General features: G+C 41.4%; 1 long non-coding RNA gene across 1 annotated transcript; it reads left to right on the forward strand.

The window, feature by feature from the left end:
* Positions 1-484: 484 nt before the first annotated feature.
* LOC132614752 (uncharacterized) lies at positions 485-12,741 on the forward strand. Its single transcript, XR_009572435.1, has 2 exons — positions 485-944; positions 12,303-12,741. It is a non-coding gene; the product is annotated as an uncharacterized LOC132614752 (long non-coding RNA).
* The last annotated feature ends 10,789 nt before the right edge of the window (positions 12,742-23,530 follow it).

Here is a 23,530-nt window from a genome sequence, read left to right on the forward strand (position 1 = left end):
GGGATTTCCTTTATTATAAAGGTAGAACTGATTTTCTCATGAGAAAAGAAAGTACTTTTTCCCATTTTGAGAATTTATAGAACAAAATTTGTACACTTGAGATCAGATTGGAGAATTAAAATGTGATGAAATATTTTTTTTTTGGATATAATGTTAGTATATGTGTAAATTTTTATGAGGTATTTTGGAACTATTAGTATTTTAAATTGTGAATTTATTTTGTTACAATGTATAATAATTATCAATTAATAGATAAATTATATACATATATTATATGAATAAGTGGGTAGGTGGAATTATATACGTGCATGTAAGTGTAGGTGGCATAGTTAGTAGTGAGTATTAAAGGGGGTTGGCCAAAAGGATGCCATGTGTAAAGGAAAAAGGACTTCCATTTATCTCTTTTCACTTTACTGAGAGGATTCATCTTTCAAGCAAATATAGGCAATATATGTTTCATAGTAGCATTAGATCGTGAGCTACATTTTCTTGGCAGTAGCACAACACAATCACGTCAATAGTGGGAGCTGATTTCTCACTTTGATTCACCAATCTACTTAGCAACGTTTTCCCCCACAAATACCTTGATAATTTGTGTTTTCTTCAAAAAAAAGAAAAATAGATGCCACATAGGAGGGCACGTGTAAACAACAAGGGCAGCACCTAAATACCCATTTGATGACTAAGTGGATCCATTATTTCATTCACAAAATTGGAATTTGAGAGAGAAGCAATTTATTTCCCAAAGTGAGCTAGAGAGAAGGACTCTCGGCCATGGTTGCTCTTAGTTGAGCTCAAGATTTTGATAACAAATAAAATGGTTTCTAAGGTGCTACATACATTCAAAGGGGGTGGCAGCATGAATTTAATTCTTGGAGCAACAAGAATACTTGCAATCTTAATCTACAAAATGCAACAACGTTAGGTGTTCTCAATTTGCTAAGGTAAGATTCAATCCTTTTTACACATTTTGGAGAATGTTTAGACTTGTATAATTGATAGATGTATGTTGAATATGAAGTGTTATATATGTTGATGTGGGAGTTCAAGTTGGACCGTGTAGTAGGGTTGTGTTGAGTAAGGATGGTGAATTGATTTTAAGTTGCATTGTGGTTGTTACTATCATGGATTATATAGTAAAAGAATGAAAGAATTGGATAGTTAAGGTTAAAGTTGTGTTGTTATGAACATGTTGTTATCCTTGTCAAATTGGAATGATTGAAGATATGACTATGTCCATATGTTATTGTTGGTATTTCTGTGTTGACAGGAGGATAATTGGCAAATCGAGTTAGTCGAATATATAGGGGAAATGCTGCCCGATTGTCATTAAGAATTTAACTAATAGAAAACCCTAAACGAGGAATATAAGTTAAAAGAATAAGTTCTATAAGCGATGGCCTACGGATTTATAAACTAGAAAATATAGTTACTAACGATAACGTTACTCTTATATTAAATAGGCTAAAAGAGCGACGAGGCGAACAGATTTATGAATAGTCGCTAACAGGTATGTAAAGTTAACCCTTCTTTCTTTTTGGCATGATCTTTATGAAACGAACAGACGATGTGTATAAGGTTCCAAGGAAATTCCTATTCTTAGAGCCACTAGGATGACTAATGTTATTGATTCCCAGAACTTACTTTATTATGTTTTGATACGTACATATGGTTCCAGAGTTCGATTTTGATATAATTCACAGTGACATTCGAAAAGTATTTGCCATGACTATTGTCTTGATTTGCAATTGATGGTTTGTTTTGATTATTCCAGTAAGTCTCAAATATGATTTAAATTGCATATAGTTGCTCACTACTCTGCTCGTGCGTGCCTCAATATGTCTTTCACTGAGTCCCGGGCCAGGACACGTTTTCGTGAACAGTTTCACTGCATTGTTCACCGAGTCCCTCACTAGAGGGCCGGGACACGTTATATATATGATGTGATGATATGATGGTGTGATGATGTTACACCTCGGAAAATTTCCCGTTGGTACGCAAGTAAATGAACTAATGATGTGTGCGAGGAGTGCGAGTGTATAATGTTTCATGGGAAATGTATGTAAAGGGATGTGGATGATTAGAATGAAAAGTCGAGAAATGAGAAAAATTGAAAGTTGGCAAAACTGCCCAGTGGTCGTATATTGCAAAATACGGATCGTAAAGTGCAATACGGTCCGTAAACTGGCAGTCGTAAACTGCCATGCAAAAGCTTCAGCTTTCTGCCAGTGGTCGTAAAGTGCAAATACGGACCGTAAACTGGTATACGGTCCGTAAACTGCCAGGTCGTAAACTGGCATGCCAAAATTCAACTTTCTGCCAGCCGAGGAAATGGTTAAATACGACCTGGTGGACGGACCGTAAAGTGATTTACGGCCCGTAAACCATGGTCGTAAATCACCATCAAGGCAGCCCAGCTTCTGGTTCTGGAAATGGCTAAATACGGCCATAGAGGACGAGCCGTATAGTGGAATACGGTCCGTAAACCTCCATGGACGACCACTGTTCACCCAGCACAGATTTTCCAATTCATTAAATATGAGGATCAAGACTTATTTTATTTCATTACAACATTACACCACTTCTCTGTAAAACTTCTCTCTACATTTATTATATGAGTTTTCAAGGATTATAAGCCATCAATAACATTAAGACAAGTGAATCAAGGATAAGGGAATCATCAAGGATCATCCAAGTCAAGAAATCCAAATGGAGAAAAACTAGGGTTTTGTTCAAAGAAGAGTATTTTCAACCAAAGCTTGTTCTTACAACTTCTAAGGTAAGATTCATGATTTTTACAAGATGTTTAAGGTATTGGAGAATTAAAATACATGGATTGTAGAAAATGTGGTCAACTAGGTCATGAATGATGAATAGTGACATTTTGAGAAATAGTTTGGATTGAGTTATGAATGTTGTTGTGTTGTGATATGAATGTGTTATAAATGGTAGTAAGATCATGAACTAAACACTTTAGACGAATGGATGAAGATGGGTGTTATGACCATGAATGTGGGTGAATTAGAGGCAAATTGAGGAATCTAGATAATGTGGATAATGTGAATGACTAATGGCCATTGTTATGATATTAATGAAGGTATAAACGCTAGCATTGGAAGGGAACGTGAAAGTGTAGAATAGTTCGACGGAAAGGTATGTAAGGCTAACCCTTCTTTCATAAGGCATGGTTCTTGGCCAAATTCCTAATTCCTCTATATGAGTATGTTGTCTTCACATGGTTGACATTCCGAGCTCATAAGCTCACGACCTTTGATATGTACTATGATTATACTACGTTCCTCGTATGACGAGTAAGTCCATAATGTAGATGTAACGATAACGATGAGAATAGTAATCATAATGATATCAAAAATGATGTAAAAGGTGTCTACGGGCTATTATACTTATATGTGCCTATGAAGGGCTATAATGAACCCCGAGCTTATAACGCCGGGTAGAATATATGTATATGAATATGTATGAAGTATGTATACGATTATGAAACGCGCGCGCACGTCTGCAGATGGTACGGATAACCCTGAAACCTTGGTAGGGCCAGGTAGAAATAACATTGAGCCTTGGTTGGCCAAGTATGTATGAAACACCGAACCTTATGGTCGGGTACGCTATGTATGTATATAAGTGTATGGCTATGTATATAATATGAATATGAATGTGATAAGACTATGTATAAGAATACGAATAAGGACATGTATATGAATTTGAGCACAAGTATGGTACGAGTATTATTATGGGATACGAACGACGATGTATGCAAGTAAGCGACATGATGATGATGATATTACTGTCTCCCCTCCTATGCTATCTTCATATGATATCTATTATGCTTCTATATTGATGTTGATCATGCTTTACATACTCAGTACATTCTTCGTACTGACGTCCTTTTGTTTGTGGACGCTGCGTCATGCCCGTAGGTGCACAGGGAGACAGACTTGATCCATAACTGCTTGTTCAGAGATTGCATAGCAGAGCTCCATTTCTTTCGGGGCCGTAGCTTTTGGGTACTTATTCTTTTGTGTATATAATTATGGGCATAGCGGGGTCCTGTCCCGCTCATACGATATGTCATACTCTTAGAGGCTCGTAGTCATGTGTATGTGGGTAGAGATGTTCGGCCATGTTGGCTCATGTTTTGTATATCTTTTGTTAGCCACGTCGGCCTTGTACTTATGATGTGGCACAGATGCCTATGATATATTAAATGATGATGGTCGTCTAATGGGATCAATATGATTAATGATAAGAAAAGCACAAATTGACTTATGGTTCACCTAGATGTTATGTTATGTACGATAAGTGGGTGCTCGGGTGGGTAGCACCGGATGCTCGTCGCGGCCCCCTAGCCGGGTCGTGACAAAAGTGGTATCAGAGCAGTTCAGTCCTAGGATGTGTCTACGAGCCGTGTCTAGTAGAGTCTTGGTTATGGGTGTGTTGCGCGCCACACTTATAAACGAGAAGCTGCGGACATTTTAGGAATATATGACCTTCTTTCTTCATAAGAATCGTGCGATAGAGCTATGATGTAAGAAATTCTTGTTCCTAAATCGTGTGTTGTGTATTTCAGAGATGCCTAAAAAGAAAAAGGCTACAGCAGCCCAAAAGGGCAAGACGGTGGCAGAAAAGCGGGCTGAAAGAGCACCGCCACCGGTAGTAGAGGAAGATGAGTCCCAGAGTGCGGCTTAATCTCAGTCCTCCCAGACAGTGCCTATTACTGAGGAGCACGTGGGAACCTCAGCCCCAGCTCCAGCTCCTCCACCGAATGCTTCGGGCCAAGACGTGAGAGAGGCCATTAATTTGTTGACTCAGTTGGTTGCGGCCCAGACTCAGAGGCCAAGAGCAGGGCAAGGTGACAGGGTTGTTAGTGCAAGGGCCCGTGACTTCATTGCTTTGAAACCCCCGGAATTCTTTGGGTCGAAACTGGAGGAGGATCCCCAGGACTTTATTGACGGTATGTTGAGGACTCTCCGGTTGATACATGCTTCAGACACCGAATCGGTGGAGCTAGCGTCATATAGATTGAGGGATGTCTCAGTCCAGTGGTATACAGTTTGGATGGTTTCGCGGGGAGCCAATGCACCTCCACCGGTATGGCAAGAGTTTGTTGATGCTTTTCTCCGTCATTATATGCCTCTGGAAGTTCGGCGAGCTAGGGCCGATAAATTCTTGAATCTGAGGCAAGGTAGCATGAGTGCTACAGAGTATAGTCTCCGCTTCAATTCCTTGGCTAGGTATGCTTCGGCCATGGTAGCGGATATGGGCGATCGGGTGCACCGGTTTGTGAAATGCCTAGGGCCACACTTGATGGATAAATGCTTGATTGCGTCCCTTCAGGATGGCACGGATATTGCACGCATTCAGGCACATGCTCAGGAATTAGAGGAACACCTACAGCAGCGGAGAAATGAACGTGAGCAGGATAGGGGCCATAACAAGAGGCCCAGACCTTCGGGTTCGAGGAACGAGTCCAAGGGCGGACACAGACAACAGTTTCCCAGCCATTCAGGCTATTCTATGACAAGTACACCTCCACAGTTCACGGGGCAGAGATTTGACAGATCTACTCGATCCGAGCCGAGTCAGGGTTATTCGGGGTCTCAGTTTAGAGGTGATTCAGGCCAGTCAAGGCCGCCTGTACCATGATGTTCCCAGTGTGGGAAGTTGCATTGGGGTCGATGCCGATTGGGCTCGGATGGTTGCTATTCATGTGGTCAACCAGGCCATATTTTGCGTGATTGCCCCTCAGTACAGGGTAGAGGTAAGACCCAGCCAGCAGGGTCGGCAGCCGGATCATCAGCATCTGTACGCCCTACGGGGCCAGGTTCACATGCGCCAGTCGACCATGGTAGAGGTAGAGGCAGAGCTCCCAGTACTAGCGGTCCTCAGCACCGTATTTATGCTTTGGCTGGACGCCAAGATCTTGAGTCTTCTCCTGATGTAGTCACAGGTATATTATTGGTATTCTCTTATGATGTATATGCTTTGATTGATCTGGGCTCCACATTATCATATGTTACTCCATATATTGCGGGTCGATTTATAATTGAGCCGGAGTCTATCAAACCTTTTGAGGTGTCTACACCCGTGGGTCACTCGGTAATAGCTAGACGAGTATATAGGAATTGTGTGATTGTGATTTGTGATCGTCGTACCGTGATTGATTTGCATGAGCTAGAGATGGTAGATTTTGATGTCATTATGGGCATGGATTGGTTGGCTTCTTGTTATGCCAATGTTGATTGTAGAATAAAGATGGTTCATTTCCAATTTCCGGGAGAACCAGTCTTAGAATGGAAAGGAAATTCGGCATCACCAAAAGGTAGGTTTATTTTCTATCTAAAGGCAAGGAAGATGATCACTAAAGGGTGCATTTATCACCCAGTACGAGTTCAAGATGTAGAAGCTGAGTCGCCGACTCTTCAGTCAGTTCCGGTAGTGAACGAATTTCCGGATGTGTTCCCGGAAGAGCTTCCAGGCCTTCCTCCCGAGCGAGAGATCGATTTTGCGATTGATGTGTTGCTAGACACTAATCCCATATCTATTCCTCCCTATAGGATGGCACCCGCAGAGTTGAAAGAGTTGAAGGAGCAATTGAGGGACTTGCTTGATAAAGGCTTCATTAGGCCTAGCTCATCCCCGTGGGGAGCACCCGTATTGTTCAACCGAAAGAAGGATGGCTCCTTGAGAATGTGCATTGATTATCGACAATTGAATAAAGTGACGATTAAAAACAAGTATCCTCTTCCGAGGATCGATGATTTATTTGATCAATTGCAAGGTGCCAAATGGTTTTCAAAGATTGATTTGAGGTCTGGGTACCACCAAGTAAGAGTTAGGGAGAAAGATATCCCTAAGACAGCTTTCAGAACAAAATATGGCCACTTCGAGTTCCGAGTAAGGTCGATTGTGTTAACTAATGCACCGGCAGCGTTTATGGGCTTAATGAATAATGTATTCAGACCTTTTCTGGATCTATTCGTGATTGTATTCATCGACGATATCCTAGTGTATTCTAGATCCAAGGCAGAACATGTGGATCATTTGCGAATTGTCCTTAGAGTTCTTCGAGCCCGAGAGTTATTCGCGAAGTTTTCCAAATGCGAGTTTTGGTTGAATTCAGTGGCATTTCTGGGCCACATTGTTTCAGATGACGGTATTCGAGTGGATAGCCAAAATATTGAGGCAGTGAAGACTTGGCCAAGGCCCACGACCCCTACGGAGGTTCGTAGCTTTTTGGTCTTAGCAGGTTATTACAGAAGATTTGTTGAGGATTTCTCTTCTATTTCTACACTACTCACCAAGTTGACTCAGAAGTCAGCTAAGTTTCAATGGACAGATGCTTGCGAGCGTAGTTTCCAAGAGTTGAAAGACCGACTGACTTCAGCCCCAGTCTTGACACTTCCAGAGGGATTGGAAGGATATGTTATTTATTGTGATGCTTCAGGCATCGGGCTAGGCTGTGTATTGATGCAAAATGGTAAGGTGATTACGTATGCTTCTAGACAATTACAGAAACATGAGCAGAATTATCCTACCCATGACTTAGAATTGGCCGCGGTGGTCCATGCTTTAAAGATATGGAGACATTACTTATATGGTGTCCACATGGATATTTATACAGATCATAAGAGTCTCCAGTACATCTTCAAGCAGAAAGAGTTGAATTTGCGGCAACGACGATGGCTAGAGTTGCTAAAAGACTATGATGTTGAAATCCTGTACCACCCCGGAAAGGCAAATGTTGTGGCTGATGCTCTTAGCCGTAGGTCGATGGGAAGTCTAAGTGAGGTACGACCAGAAAAGAAAGAGATGACCCGTGATCTTCAGTAGTTAGCTAGCCTAGGAGTCCGAGTGGTGGACTCAGGTAGCAGCGGAGCTACTATTCAGAATTCAGCAGTTTCATCGTTAGTAGCGGAAGTAAAAGAGCGACAATATGAGGATCCCATGCTAATGCAGTACAGAGATACACTCCCTCAGAAGGAGGGGTCATCATTTGACATTTCGGAAGACGGAGTTCTCCGATGTCGAGGCAGGTTATGTGTTCCCGATACGGAAGGTCTATGCCATCAGATTTTGAGAGAAGCTCATTGTTCCCGTTACTCCGTTCACCCCGGAGTGACGAAAATGTATCATGATCTTAAGTCTATATATTGGTGGAATGGGATGAAGAAAATATAGCGGAATTCGTAGCTCAGTGTCCAAATTGCCAACAAGTGAAGATCGAGCACCAAAGGCCGGGTGGCTTATTGCAAGCTATAGAAATCCCAACTTGGAAGTGGGCAGTGATTAATATAGAGTTCATTATAGGGTTACCCCGTTCTCGACGTAAATATGATTCTATATGAGTGATCGTGGATAGACTCACAAAGTCAGCGCATTTCTTACCGGTCAGAACGACCTATATGGCAGAAGATTATGCCAAGCTTTATCTTAAAGAGATAGTGAGACTCCATGGCGTTCCGGTATCTATTATCTCTGATAGAGGAACTCAGTTTACAACCAAGTTTTAGGGGTCTTTCCAAGAAGGTTTAGGGACCCAAGTGCGCCTAAGCACGACATTTCACCCCCAGACCGATGGGCAAGCTGAACGTACTATTCAGACTCTTGAAGATATGTTACGGGCATGTATGATAGATTTTGGAGGAAATTGGGATGACCATTTGCCACTCATTGAGTTTGCTTACAATAACAGTTATCATTCTAGCATTCAAATGGCACCGTATGAGGCTCTATATGGGCGAAAATGTAGATCCCCAATTGGGTGGTTTGAAACCGAAGAAGCTAAGTTGATAGGGCCAGACTTTGTCCAGCAAGCAATAGAGAAAGTTAAGCTCATACAAGATTGGTTACTAGCGCCTCAAAGTCGTCAGAAGTCCTATGCGGATAATCGTCGAAGAGACTTAGAGTTCGAAGTGAAAGATTTGGTATTCTTAAAAGTGTCGCCGATGAAGGGCGTGATGAGATTTGGCAAAAAGGGGATGCTCAGTCCCCGGTATATTGGGCCATACGAAATTGTGCACAAAATAGGCAAAGTGGCCTATGAGCTAGATCTACCTCCAGATTTGGAGTCAGTCAATCCAGTATTTCATGTCTCGATGCTTCGGAAGTGCGTTGGAGATCCTACGAGGATCGTCCCAGTGAATGATATTCAAGTGACAGAAAAACTAACTTATGATGAAATACCCATTGCCATATTAGATAGGCAAGTATGGAGGCTTAGAAACAAAGAAGTGGCCTCAATTAAAGTTCTGTGGAGAAATAACAATCGAGAGGAAATGACATGGGAAGCGGAAGAGAATATGCGATCCAAATACCCACATTTATTCCAGCCCTTGGAAGAAGTCCAAGATGAGACGTCAAAATCATAAGGTATGCATGTTTTCCCTTTTATACATTCAGGTCGTGTGTGGCCAAAATTCTAGTGCTGTTGTATTATTGCCCTGTGAGGCATTGTTATTGTGGGTTGTTGTGACATGGTGGTAGTGCCACATTACAGAGAAAACTCTGGTGAAAATTTTATAGAATTCCCCAAGCCTTTAACATTCGAGGACGAATGTTCCTAAGAGGGGTAGAATGTTACACCTCGAAATATTTCTCGTTGGTACGCAAGTAAATGAACTAATGATGCGTGCGAGGAGTGCGAGTGTATAATGTTTCATGGGAAATGTATGTAAAGGGATGTGGATGATTAGAATGAAAAGTCGAGAAATGAGAAAAATTGAAAGTTGGCAAAACTGCCCAGTGGTCGTATATTGCAAAATACGGATCGTAAAGTGCAATACGGTCCGTAAACTGGCAGTCATAAACTGCCATGCAAAAGCTTCAGCTTTCTGCCAGTGGTCCTAAAGTGCAAATACGGACCGTAAACTGGTATACGGTCCGTAAACTGCTAGGTCGTAAACTGGCATGCCAAACTTCAACTTTCTGCCAGCCGAGGAAATAGTTAAATACGACCTGGTGGACGGACCGTAAAGTGATTTACGGCCCGTAAACCATGGTCGTAAACCACCATGAAGGCAGCCCAGCTTCTGGTTCTGGAAATGGATAAATACGCCCACGGAGGACGAGCCGTATAGTGGAATACGGTCCGTAAACCTCCATGGACGACCACTGTTCACCCAGCACAGATTTTCCAATTCATTAAATATGAGGATCAAGACTTATTTTATTTCATTACAACATTATACCACTTCTCTCTAAAACTTCTCTCTACATTTATTATATGAGTTTTCAAGGATTATAAGCCATCAATAACATTAAGACAAGTGAATCAAGGATAAGGGAATCATCAAGGATCATCCAAGTCAAGAAATCCAAATGGAGAAAAACTAGGGTTTTGCTCAAAGAAGAGTATTATCAACCAAAGCTTGTTCCTAAAACTTCTAAGGTAAGATTCATGATTTTGACAAGATGTTTAAGGTATTGGAGAATTAAAATACATGGATTGTAGAAAATGTGGTCAACTAGGTCATGAATGATGAATAGTGACATTTTGAGAAATAGTTTGGATTGAGTTATGAATGTTGTTGTGTTGTGATATGAATGTGTTATAAATGGTAGTAAGATCATGAACTAAACACTTTAGACGAATGGACGAAGATGGGTGTTATGACCATGAATGTGGGTGAATTAGAGGCAAATTGAGGAATCTAGATAATGTGGATAATGTGAATGACAAATGACCATTGTTATGATATTAATGAAGGTATAAACGCTAGCATTGGAAGGGAACGTGAAAGTGTAGAATAGTTTGACGGAAAGGTATGTAAGGCTAACCCTTCTTTCATAAGGCATGGTTCTTGGCCAAATTCCTAATTCCTCTATATGAGTATGTTGTCTTCACATGGTTGACATTCCGAGCTCATAAGCTCACGACCCTTGATATGTACTATGATTATACTATGTTCCTCGTATGACAAGTAAGTCCATAATGTAGATGTAACGATAACGATGAGGATAGTAATGATAATGATATCAAAAATGATGCAAAAGGTGCCTACGGGCTATTATACTTATATGTGCCTATGAAGGGCTATAATGAACCCCGAGCTTATAACGCCGGGTAGAATATATGTATATGAATATGTATGAAGTATGTATACGATTACGAAACGCGCGCGCACGTCTGCAGATGGTACGGATAACCCTGAAGCCTTGGTAGGGCCAGGTAGAAATAACATTGAGCCTTGGTTGGCCAAGTATGTATGAAACACCGAACCTTATGGTCGGGTACGCTATGTATGTATATAAGTGTATGACTATGTATATAATATGAATATGAATGTGATAAGACTATGTATAAGAATATGAATAAGGACATGTATACGAATTTGAGCACAAGTATGGTACGAGTATTATTATGGGATACGAACGACGATGTATGCAAGTAAGCGACATGATGATGATGATATTACTGTCTCCCCTCCTATGCTATCTTCATATGATATCTATTATGCTTCTATATTGATGTTGATCATGCTTTACATACTCAGTACATTCTTCGTACTGACGTCCTTTTGTTTGTGGACGCTGCGTCATGCCCGTAGGTGCATAGGGAGACAGACTTGATCCATAGCTGCTTGTTCAGAGATTGCATAGCAGAACTCCATTTCTTTCGGAGCCGTAGCTTTTGGGTACTTATTCTTTTGTGTATATAATTATGGGCATAGTGGGGTCCTGTCCCGCTCATACGATATGTCATACTCTTAGAGGCTCGTAGTCATGTGTATGTGGGTAGAGATGTTCGGCCATGTCGGCCCATGTTTTGTATATCTTTTGTTAGCCACGTCGGCCTTGTACTTATGATGTGGCACAGATGACTATGATATGTTAAATGATGATGGTCGTCTAATGGGATCAATATGATTAACGATAAGAAAAGCACGAATTGACTTATGGTTCACCTAGATGTTATGTTATGTACGATAAGGGGGTGCTCGGGTGGGGTAGCACCGGGTGCTCGTCGCGGACCCCTAGCCGGGTCGTGACAGATGATGTGATGGTGTGATGATGTGATTATGGCGCCAAGGATGGTATGTGGCGACCTTATTCACCGAGTCCCTCACTAGAGGGCCGGGACACGTTTTATATATGATATATGATATTGATATGCATGATTTTCATTTCATAAGGCAAGTGTATTGATGTTTAAAAAGTCATACTTGTTTATGGTAATCTCTATTTCAGTTACGATCCTTTGTACTGTATTTAATGCTTTATATACTCAGTACATATTCCGTACTGACCCCCTTTCCTCGGGGGGCTGCGTTTCATGCCCGCAGGTACAGATAGTCGGTTTGGTGACCCTTCAGCATAGGACTTCCACTCAGCTGTCTTGGAGAGCTCCGTTGTTCCGGAGTCTAGACTTTTAATACAGATCTCATGATATATATATATATATATATATATATATGTTTATCCAGGGGTACGGCGGGGCCCTGTCCCGTCATATGTTACTGTTAATACTCTTAGAGGTCTGTAGACATATGTGTGGGTTGTGTATAAGCTCTGTTCAGCTGTGTCTATACGTTGTGCTATGTATATGTTCGTCTGTAATGGCAGCCTAGTCGGCTAGCATATGAGATGATATTGATGTGTAGTGGCAGCCTTGTCGGCTTGCGTATCGTTTTATTATTTGATCAGTTGTGACTCCTCAGGAGACAGTTTATCTCTGAATATACATATATGACGACGTTATGAACCGTTGGAGTTCTTTTGCAAGTTTCCATATTATTCATAGATTCAGTTTGATTATATGTAGCAGGTTCGTATACGGGTGTCCAGTTCGGGCACTAGTCATGGCCCACGGGGTTGGGTCGTTACAGATATGGCCGAGCCGAGCACAGGTATAACAAACATCTGAGCCCAAACGGCATGGTCCCCAATGTAACCTGCGACACCGAGTACATCGTGGTACCGAGGATCTCGTCTGACTAGAACCACTCTGAATCTGAGAACTAGAAACTCTGAGACTTTGGGGTGACCTAGAGTAAGTAGGTCCATCAAATCTGGGTCTAGGAAGCTGCGGAGGAGCACCTCTTGTTGAACGAACTGAGTGCCTAGAGGATTGTTGCCTCGGGGCACCCTTACACTCATGATCACACCCTGAAGAACTAACTCTCTTTCTCCAACCCATGTTATCGGGGCCTAAATCCTGCCGCTGAGCTTGAGCGGCTACCAATTGAGTTAGTAAAAGAATAGCCTGTCCCATCTATTGGCCCAAGGCATCTGGTGGAGGAACGGGGGGTGCTGGAGCTAAAGTTGAGGCTCTCCTCTGATCCTCGAAGGTGGGCAAAGTACGGGAAAAACGAGGTGGGGCCTTATTCTGGGGTTCGCCCTCCTCCATATCTATAGACGGCTCCCGTTCAAGCCCTTCTTCGGCCACTATCTTGCCCTTTTGGGCTGCCGTAGCTTTTCCTTTCATCAACTTTGCTGAAATTATAAAGCACCATTAGGGAGGGGATAATCTTATAAGACAGCTCTATCGCACGATCTCTTAAGATGAAAGATGGTCATTTTTCCTAAATGCCCTGTAGCCTCTTGTTTATTAGTGTGGTGCGTAACACACCATAATCAAGACTCTACTAGACACGGCTCGTAGACACTTCCTAGGACTGAACTGCTCTGATACCACTTTGTCACAACCCGACTTGGGGCCGTGATGGGTACCCGGGCTAACCACTGAGCACCACTCGTTCTACTGCTTATCATGCTCATTAAATGCTCTTTTATCACATTCACACTCAAATTATAAGGAAAACATCTTTCATTTGAAAATATAAATACTTTCATATACATATGCCTCTCGGCCATCAAAATAATATATATATATATATATATACACATAATAGCATCTTCGTGAGACCGTATAACCCACACTGCGTATCTACGAGCCTCTACTGGAGTGCTAGACATAAGGACGGGACAAGATCCCGTCATGTCCAAAATACATATACACAAAAGAATAATCATAAGCACCTCCGGACAAAGTGCTCTCAAATCTGCTGCTAGCTCCTATGAGTCTGGATCAGGATCACCTCCCTGTCTACCTGTGGGCATGAATACAACGTCAAAAGAAAACGAACGTCAGTACGAACATTGTACTGAGTATGAGAGGCATAAACAATAATGAAACATCAATGAAATGAGGAGGCATCAAATGATGAGCAATCTGTAACTGACTGTGAATCATAAAAGAAATAAATCATGTTGTCTTACTCATACTCATCATCATATCATATATGCATAAATGTATAAGTATAAGATGCCTGTCCATATAGGTACGGTGTGATAATGTATAAGCTGCCCGTCCATATAGGTACGGTGTGACAATAATTAACCTGCATCCAGGCCTCCCGCGTCCGGGGTATAAGCTGCCCACTATAGTGGTACGGTGTAATATCATCATCATATGCTCATCATAATATGCTCATCGTAATACATGCATGAAGAATCAAGGACAACTATACTTTATCGGGGTGACGTAAGGTCGTGATCCCCCGATTTCATTATGGAGCATTCATCGACATTCTGCCTCACCTTGAAGGAATTAGAATATAAGGTGAGTGTAAACAATAAATAACATCACTTACGTTATAAGATTCATCATATCATACATTTTAGAATCTCTATACTTTAACTCATCATCATCGTTATAGGGCTCATAATATGTCTCTTATCTCATATAGCTATTCATGATCATAGACTCTCGATTTACCGGTATATATATATATATATAGAGAATTCATGGAGAGGAAGGAGAATAATACCATCAGATTCATGCCATAGAAAGAAAGGACTAGCCTCACATACCTCTTACGTTTAACTAAGCTATCGTTCGCTTGTTCTCCTCCAATGTCACGTTTCTACCTTCAAGAGAGAAGTCGCATTAACGTTAGTTAATCGACTATAATAATGTGCTACTATTTCAAGGGAAAATTGGGCAGAATTTCCTTTGTTTATACTACCTTTACAATGTTCTATATCAACTCCCAAACATTCATATCGACATTCACAATATGGCAACAACAATCATCATTTGTATACATTTATCACGATTCACCATTTCTCTTCAATTTCTCCACAATTTATGGTTATAGCTCATTATCGCGTTTTCTCATATTTAATACTTATTTTATGGTCTAAACGTCATTTATAACATATTCGTAATCATAACACACCAACATTCATGATTCCATCCAACTACCATTCAACTATGACACTATTCACTCATTTATGACCCATTTTCTATGTCTTTCTACAATTCAAGTGTCTTAGCCCTCCAATACCTTAAACAACATGGTATGGTCATGAAACTTACCTTAGATGATGGTTGATCAAGCCTTGAATGGAAATATTCTTCTAGCACCAAAACCCTACTTCACCTCTCTTTGGATTTCTTGGTTTGGATGACTTTTACTTAGGTTTCATACACTTGTTTTCATGGATTTGGTATTATTGATCATGGATTTCCTTTGATTTTCTTGTAGATGAGTGATGGAGAATATTCTAGAGGGTTCTTAACTTGTGGAGAGTGGGAATGAAGTAAAATGAAATGAAAAAGGGTCCCTTATATTGAATTAAAAGCTGGCCCGATCAACTTATACGGACCAACATACGGTCCGTATATTTTTTACTAACCGTATGTTGGACCGTATGTTTTGTCCAGAATGTGCTGCCCCTCTTGACCAATTATACGGCCTAACATAAGGCCAGTATAATTTATACGGTCCGTATGTTGGGCCGTATAATACCCAGTGGTTCCGTTTTTGTTCTCGTCGACTCGTTTGATCTCCAATCCTTATGGAACCTTCTTGACACTTATATAGTACCTCAATACCTATCCAAGGGACGTTATCACTAGTCTCCAAGTCATCATTATGCCACCATTAACTCGTCGCTCGAAATTCTTACCCGACACGAAACATATCCTTTACTCTTTTTACCAAACTTCTTCCTTTTGGTCAAATGTCTTCGAATCTCGATTAAGATCATCAAATGATATTTCTTACTTATCAAAATCATCGTATACCTCATGTTCCTTGCTAGCCTATTCACTGTACGCTAACGGGGAATTTTCCAAGGTGTAACAAGACGCTTAGGTGTTTTTTCCAGCAGATTTGCAGGAGCACTCCACTACTCTGGAGTCACCATTTCTTGGTATGTTCTTTTTTGTACATAGTGGGGCATGGCGGGGTGCTTTCCCATCCTTATGATTTCAGTACTTCAGTTAGAGGCTCGTAGGTACTTATATGTTGGTTGTAGATGTTATGGGACTTTTTCAGTGTATATTTTGTACATCATTTTTGTGGTCTCGTGGGCTTATGCATATATACATGTTTCGGGAGATATTTGGAGATGGTTTCGTGATAATTCTTGTATTGAGGTTGATGTATGTCCAGGGTGAGTATGATGGATAACATGATGAGTGGTGCTCGGTTGTCAGCTTCGGGTACCCGTCATGGCCCACTAGTGTGTCGTGACAAAAGTGGTATCAGAGCAGTTCCGTCCTAGGGTGTGTCTACGAGCCGTGTCCAGTATAGTCTTGTTTATGGGTGTGAAGCGCGCCACACTTATAAACAAGAGGCTGTGGGGCATTTAGGAATAATGACCGTCTCTCTTCTTCATAGATCGTGTGACAGAGCTATGTTATAAGATTTGTTTTTTCCCTAATTGTGCGTTATGGTTTCAGCGATGCCGGTAAAGAGAAAAACAATAGCTGCCCAGAAGGGCAAGATTGCAATAGGAAGTCTGGTTGAACAGGAGCCACTGGCAAATATAGAAGAGGGTGAGTCTCATAATGAGGCTCCATTCTATACCTCTCACGCTCTAGCTGTTTCGGAGGAGCATGAAAGGGACTCAGCTCCAGCTCCAGTGCCTCCAGTTCCTCCACCGGGTGCTTCGAGTTAGCAGATAACCGAGGCTATTCAATTATTGACACATTAGTTGCTGGCCAGGTTCAGCGGCATAGTGTGGGTCCGGGTGATAGAGCCACTAGTGCCAGAGCTCGTGATTTTATGAGTTTGAACCAGCCAGAATTTTTTGGGTCAAAGCCTGATGAAGTCCCGCAGGGTTTTATAGACGAGATGCTGAGGACATTGAGGATTAAACATGCTTCTTATACTGAGTCAGTGGAGTTAGCGTCCTATAGATTGCGGGATGTTGCCGTTCTATGGTATAATAATTGGATATCTTCGAGGAAGGAAAATGCACCTCCTCCAGTTTGGCAGGAATTCGTAGATGCTTTCATCCGCCATTATTTTCCACAAGAGGTCCGTCGAGCTTGAGCTGATAAGTTTCTGAATGTAAAGCAAGAGAATATCAGTGCTCAGGAATACAGTCTTCGTTTCAATTCATTGGCCCGGTATGCTCCGACTATGGTGGCCGATATAGGAGACCGAGGCCACATTTGATCAAAGACTGCTTGACAGCTTCTCTACAGGAGGGGATAGACATCTCCCGTATTCAGGCCCATGCTCAAAATCTAGAAGAGCAGTAGCAGCCGTAAAGGGATGAGCGTGATATGGACAGAGGGCATAGTGAGAGATCTAGATCTGCCGGTGCTAGTAGTTAGTATAGAGGGGGTCAGCGGCTACAGTACTCTAGATATTCAGGCCAGTCTGCAGCTAGTGCACCTCTTCGATTCGCAGGCAGGAGATTTGATCGCCCCGTATATTCAGGACAGGGTCAAAGTTCGAGGGTCTCAGGTCCTCAGTTTGGAGGTGATTCTAGTCAGAGGAGACCACCGGTACCGCGATGCAACAAGTGCGGTAGATTACATTCAGGTCCATGTCACCGAGGCTCAGATGCTTGCTATGCCTGTGGTTAGGTTTGGCATATGATGTGTGATTGTCCGTCGATGGGTGGTAGAGTTGGGGCTTAGCCTACCGGATTAGTAGAAGGTTCTTCTTCGTCTGTGAGCCCTGTAGGGCAGACTCCCCAGGGTTCCGCAGGAGTGGTAGGGGCAGAGGGGTAACAACTAGTTCAGGTGGCCCCCAGCCCCGTATTTATGCTTTAGCCGGACGACAGGATCTTGAGTCCTCCCCTGATGTGGTTACAGGTATACTATCCGTATTCTCTCATGATGTTTATGCATTGATTGATCTGGATTCTACGTTTTCTTATATCACTCCTTATATTGCTAGCCGTATTGGGGTGAAACCCGAGCCAATTAAACCTTTCGAGGTATCTACTCCGGTTGATGATCCAGTAATAGCTAGAAAAGTATATAGAAATTGTGCAGTTGTGGTATGTGATCGCCAGACTATAGCTGAATTGATTAAGCTGGAAATGTTAAATTTTGATGTGATTATGGGCATGTATTTGTTGGCTTCTTGTTATGCTAATGTGGATTGTAGAACGAAAATAGTTCGGTTCCGATTCCCCGGAGAACCAGTGCTTGAATGGAAAGGTAATGCAGCATCTCCTAGAGGTAGGTTTATTTCCTATCTCAAGGCGAGGAAGATGATTGCAAAAGGCTACATTTATTATCTAGTCCGGGTTCATGCTACTGAAGCACAGCCGCCGACTTTCCAATCCGTCCTTGTAGTAAATGAGTTTCCAGATGTATTTCCAGATGAACTTCCAGGTCTTCCACCGGAACGGGAAATTAATTTTATCATTGATGTGCTGCCGGACACCAAGCCTATATCTATACCTCCTTACAGAATGGATCCTGCAGAATTGAAAGAGCTAAAGACACAACTGAAAGATTTGCTCGAGAAAGGATTCATTAGACCCAGTTCGTCGCCATGGGGAGCACCTGTCTTGTTTGTAAGAAAGAAAGATGGGTCTCTACGAATGTGCATTGACTACAGACAGTTAAACAAGGTGACAATCAAGAATAAATATCCACTTCTGAGAATCGATGATTTATTTGATCAATTGCAAGGCGCCAAGTGGTTTTCAAAGATTGATCTGAGATCGGGATATTACCAAGTGAGAGTCAAGGAAGAAGACATTCCGAAAACGGGTTTCAGAACTAGATATGGTCATTATGAATTTCGGGTGATGTCATTTGGGTTGACTAACGCTCCAGCAGTGTTTATGAATTTGATGAATAATGTATTCATGCCTTTTCTAGATCTATTTGTGATCGTGTTTATCGACAATATTCTAGTATATTCTAGGTCGGAAGCAGAGCATGCAGATCATCTACGTACTATCCTTGGAATTCTTCGGACTCGAGAGTTATATGCAAATTTTCAAAATGTGAGTTTTGGTTGAATTCTATGACTTTTCTGGGCCATATTATCTCAGCTGATGGTATTCGTGTGGATACTCAAAGGATTGAGGCCGTGAATACTTGGCCAACGTCTATAACGCCTACAGAAGTCCGTAGCTTTCTGGGATTGGCAAGTTACTATAGAAGATTTGTGGAAGGGTTTTCTTCTATTTCAGCACCATTGACGTAGTTAACTCAGAAATCAGTAAAATTTCAATGGACTGATGCCTGTGAGCGTAGTTTCCAGGATTTGAAAGATAGATTGACTTCGGCCCCAGTCCTGACACTTCCAGAAGGGTCAAAAGGCTATGTTGTTTATTGTGATGCCTCTGGTGTTGGGTTAGGCTGTGTATTAATGCAGCATGGAAAGGTTATAGCCTATGCTTCCAGGCAATTGCGGAAACATGAGAAAAATTATCTGACCCAGGATCTTGAACTAGCCGCAGTTATTCATGCATTAAAGATATGGAGACATTATTTTTATGGCGTTTATGTTGATATTTATACAGATCATAAGAGTCTCCAATATATCTTCAAGCAGAAAGAATTGAATCTGTGGTAGAGGCGATGGTTAGAGTTATTGAAAGACTATGATGTGAGTAACTTATATCATCCCTGAAAGGCAAATGTGGTGGCCGATGCTCTCAGTCGTAAATCTATGGGCAGTCTATGTGATGTTCAGCTAGAGAAGAAAGAATTAGTCTATGAGCACCACCAGCTAGATAACCTGGGAGTCCGTTTAAGGGACTCGGCAATACAGGAGTCGGTATTCATAACTCAGATGTTTCATCCTTGGACATGGAAGTGAAGAGGCACCAATATGAAGATCCCCAGTTGAGTCACTATCGAGATATACTTCCTCAGAAAGAGGAGTCACCATTTGAGGTTTCGGCAGATGGAGTTCTAAGGTATCGAGGCAGGCTATCTGTGCTAGATGTGGCAGGACTACGTCATCAGATTCTGGAACAAGCTCATTACTCACGTTATTCTATTTGCCCAGGAGCGACAAAGATGTACCATGATCTTAAGTCAATATATTGGTGGGATGGAATGAAGAAGGATATAGCAGAATTTGTAGCTCAATGTCCAAATTGCCAACAAGTGAAGATTGAGCATCAAAAGCCAGGAGGATTGTTACAAGCCATGGAAATTCCAACCTGGAAAGAGGAAGTGATCAACATGGATTTCGTTGTAGGTTTACCTCGTTCCCGGCGCAAGTATGATTCCATATGGGTGATTGTTGACAGACTCATGAAATCAACTCATTTTCTTCCAGTCAGAACCACATATTCAGCAGAAGATTATGCAAGGTTGTATCTTAAGGAGATAGTGCGACTTCATAGTGTCCTAATATCCATTATCACAGATAGAGGAGAAAAATTTACTGCTAAATTCTGGAAGTCTTTTCAAGATGGTTTGGGAACTCAAGTGAGACTCAACACAACATTTTATCCACAAACTGATGGGCAAGCCGAACGCACTATTCAGACCTTAGAAGACATGTTGCGGGCATGTATATTAGACTTCGAAGGAAATTGGGATGAACATTTGCCACTTATCGAATTTGCCTATAATAATAGCTATCACTCCAGTATCCAGATGGCTCTGTATGAAGCTATGTATGAAAGGAAATATAGGTCGCCAATTGGATGGTTTGAAGTCGGGGAGATATAATTGATAGGTCCAGAATTGATTCAGCAAGCGGTGGACAAGATCAAGCTTATCAGAGACCGATTGTTGACAGCCCAAAGTCGCCAAAAACCTTATGCAGATAACTGCCGAAAAGACTTGGAATTTCAAATCAATGATTGGGTGTTCTTGAAATTGTCGCGTATGAAAGGTGTAATGAGATTCGGCAAGAAGGGTAAGCTTAGCCTCCGGTATATTGGACCTTATAAGATTGTGCGCAAAGTGGGCCAAGTGGCTTATAAGCTAGACCTACCTTCAGAACTTGAGCCAGTTCATCCATTTTTCATGTGTCGATGCTCTGTAAATGGGTTGGAGATCCTTCCAAGATCATGCCGGTAGATGATGTTCAAGTTACGGAGAAGTTAGCTTATGAAGAGGTACCCATTGCCATCCTAGATAAGAAAGTGCGGAAACGTAGAAATAAAGAGGTAGCCTCGGTTAAGGTCTTGTAGAGAAACAATAACCGAGAGGAAATGACTTAGGAAGCAGAAGAAGACATGAATTCCAAATATCTGCAATTGTTTCCACCCCCGGAAGAGACTCAAGATGAGGCGCCGCTATCATAAGGTATGTAATGCTTTCTTTTAATGCTTTGGTCGTGTGTGGCCATATTTTCGTGCTATTGTGCAGTAGCCCTATGAGGCGTGTTATTGTGGGTTGCTGTGATAGGATGGTAGTGCCATATTACAGGGGAAACTCTGGCGAAATTTCTGTAGAATTCCCGAGAACTTAACATTCGAGGACGAATATTTTTAAGGGGGGGGGGGGGGGAGAGTGTTACACCTCGAAATATTTCATATCGTTGTGTGGTAAATAGACTAATGCAGGTTAAGATGTATATGATGTCCCTACAAGTAAGAAGGGGCACTTAACGATTCTAATTAAGATTCCAAAGGCATCTGAGGCAAGAGAAGAAAGTTCGTTGAGGAAGGAGAAGTATAAGTCGTGTTTTGGAAAGGCTTTGCAAAGTACCGAGCTAATGTTGATTTAAAAATGCCTTCAGGTAGAGTTATAAAGCTCCTTATATTGTTAATGAAGTGTTAAACAAGTGTTAAGAAGGTTCCATAAGGATCGGAGATCAAACGAATCAACGAGAAAGATTTCGTAAAAAGGTGGGTTATATGACCATTTATACAGTCTGTATAACTTTATACGGTCCGTATAACAGTCATAGTGAAGGGTCATCACTGGATGACTTATACGGTTCGTATAAGTGTCCGTATAATTCTTGACGGGCAGCTTTGCACTTTTTATAAATATAAGTCCCTAGTTCATATTTTTCATTTTCCATCTTGTCCACACCTCCCAAGAGCTCTAGAACATTCCATACACCATACCAACACAAATTCAAGAGAGATCAAATGCCAAAAATTAGTGGAATCAAGTGCAAGGATGCTAACTAGGGTTAAGGGAAGCCAAGAATCTCTTTGGTATTGAAGTTGGGTTTTCTCCAAGTGAAGTATTTTCATCCAAAGCTCATTCCTACATAATCAAAGGTGAGTTTTGTATTCATTTTATGCTAATAAGAGTATTGAATGGTTGAATGACTTGGATTGAGAAAGGAGGTAGAATATGGAGTTCAAATATGGAAATAGTGGTATTCTTGAATATTGACTTGACATGAATGATAGTTATTGACATGTTATGGGTATAATCTTGTTATGAATGATATTAAGGATGTTAAATAAGCCTTATATGTGAATGAATGCGACGTTGGGTGATAACTATGGTTATGGATGACTTGGAGAGGGAATTTTGAGAATTGAATCATGTCTAGCTTAACGAAGTTTATTGATTATGATATTATGGATGTTATTATTGATGTTTGGGAGTTGTTATATTATATGGGGGAAGGTGTAGAAACAAAGGAAGTGCTTCCCAATTTTCGTTAGCCCTTAGTCGCCTTAGCTTAACTTTAAGTATGTTTCCGGTTATCTAATCTTAGTACGAATTCTCTTGAATGCAGAATCGTGAACTTGGAGGGAAGCGTTTACTCGGAAAAGTTAGAGAGACGTAAAGGTATGTAAGGCTAGTCCCTTTCTTTCAAAGGCATGACTCTTAATTTGTGATTCCTTTTCTATATTCCCATGATCTTCTTACATCCTAAAAGATGAAGGTTAAAGGTTATTAAGGGCTTCTCATGAGATAGAGATGAGATGTGTTCCATGATCATGATGATGATAATGATGCTACGATGAGCTCGATATTCTTATATTTATGGTTTCATTGGTGTTGCTTCTTGTTGTTAGTCTCACCTCATGTTACTAGTTCCCTCAAAGTGAGATAGGACGATCATGACTATTCCATAACATAATCGGGGGCTACCAACCTTACGCCACTCTGATAGAATTATAGATTTTCTTGAGCTCTCATGCATGCATTATGTTATGTATACATAAGATTACACCACGCCTATATGGCCGGGCAGTCACCACTACGGTAGGCGTAGTGTGCAACTATGATGATGATTACACCATGTCTATATGGCATGGGCAGACACCACTAGTGGGTGGCTTGAGATGTTTTACCCCGGACGCCGGCTAATGATGATCACACCGTACCTATATGGACGGGCAGTTTATATATATATATATACAT

The sequence above is a fragment of the Lycium barbarum genome, chromosome 10, assembly GCF_019175385.1.
Source record: "Lycium barbarum isolate Lr01 chromosome 10, ASM1917538v2, whole genome shotgun sequence".
NCBI classification, from domain to species: domain Eukaryota; kingdom Viridiplantae; phylum Streptophyta; class Magnoliopsida; order Solanales; family Solanaceae; genus Lycium; species Lycium barbarum.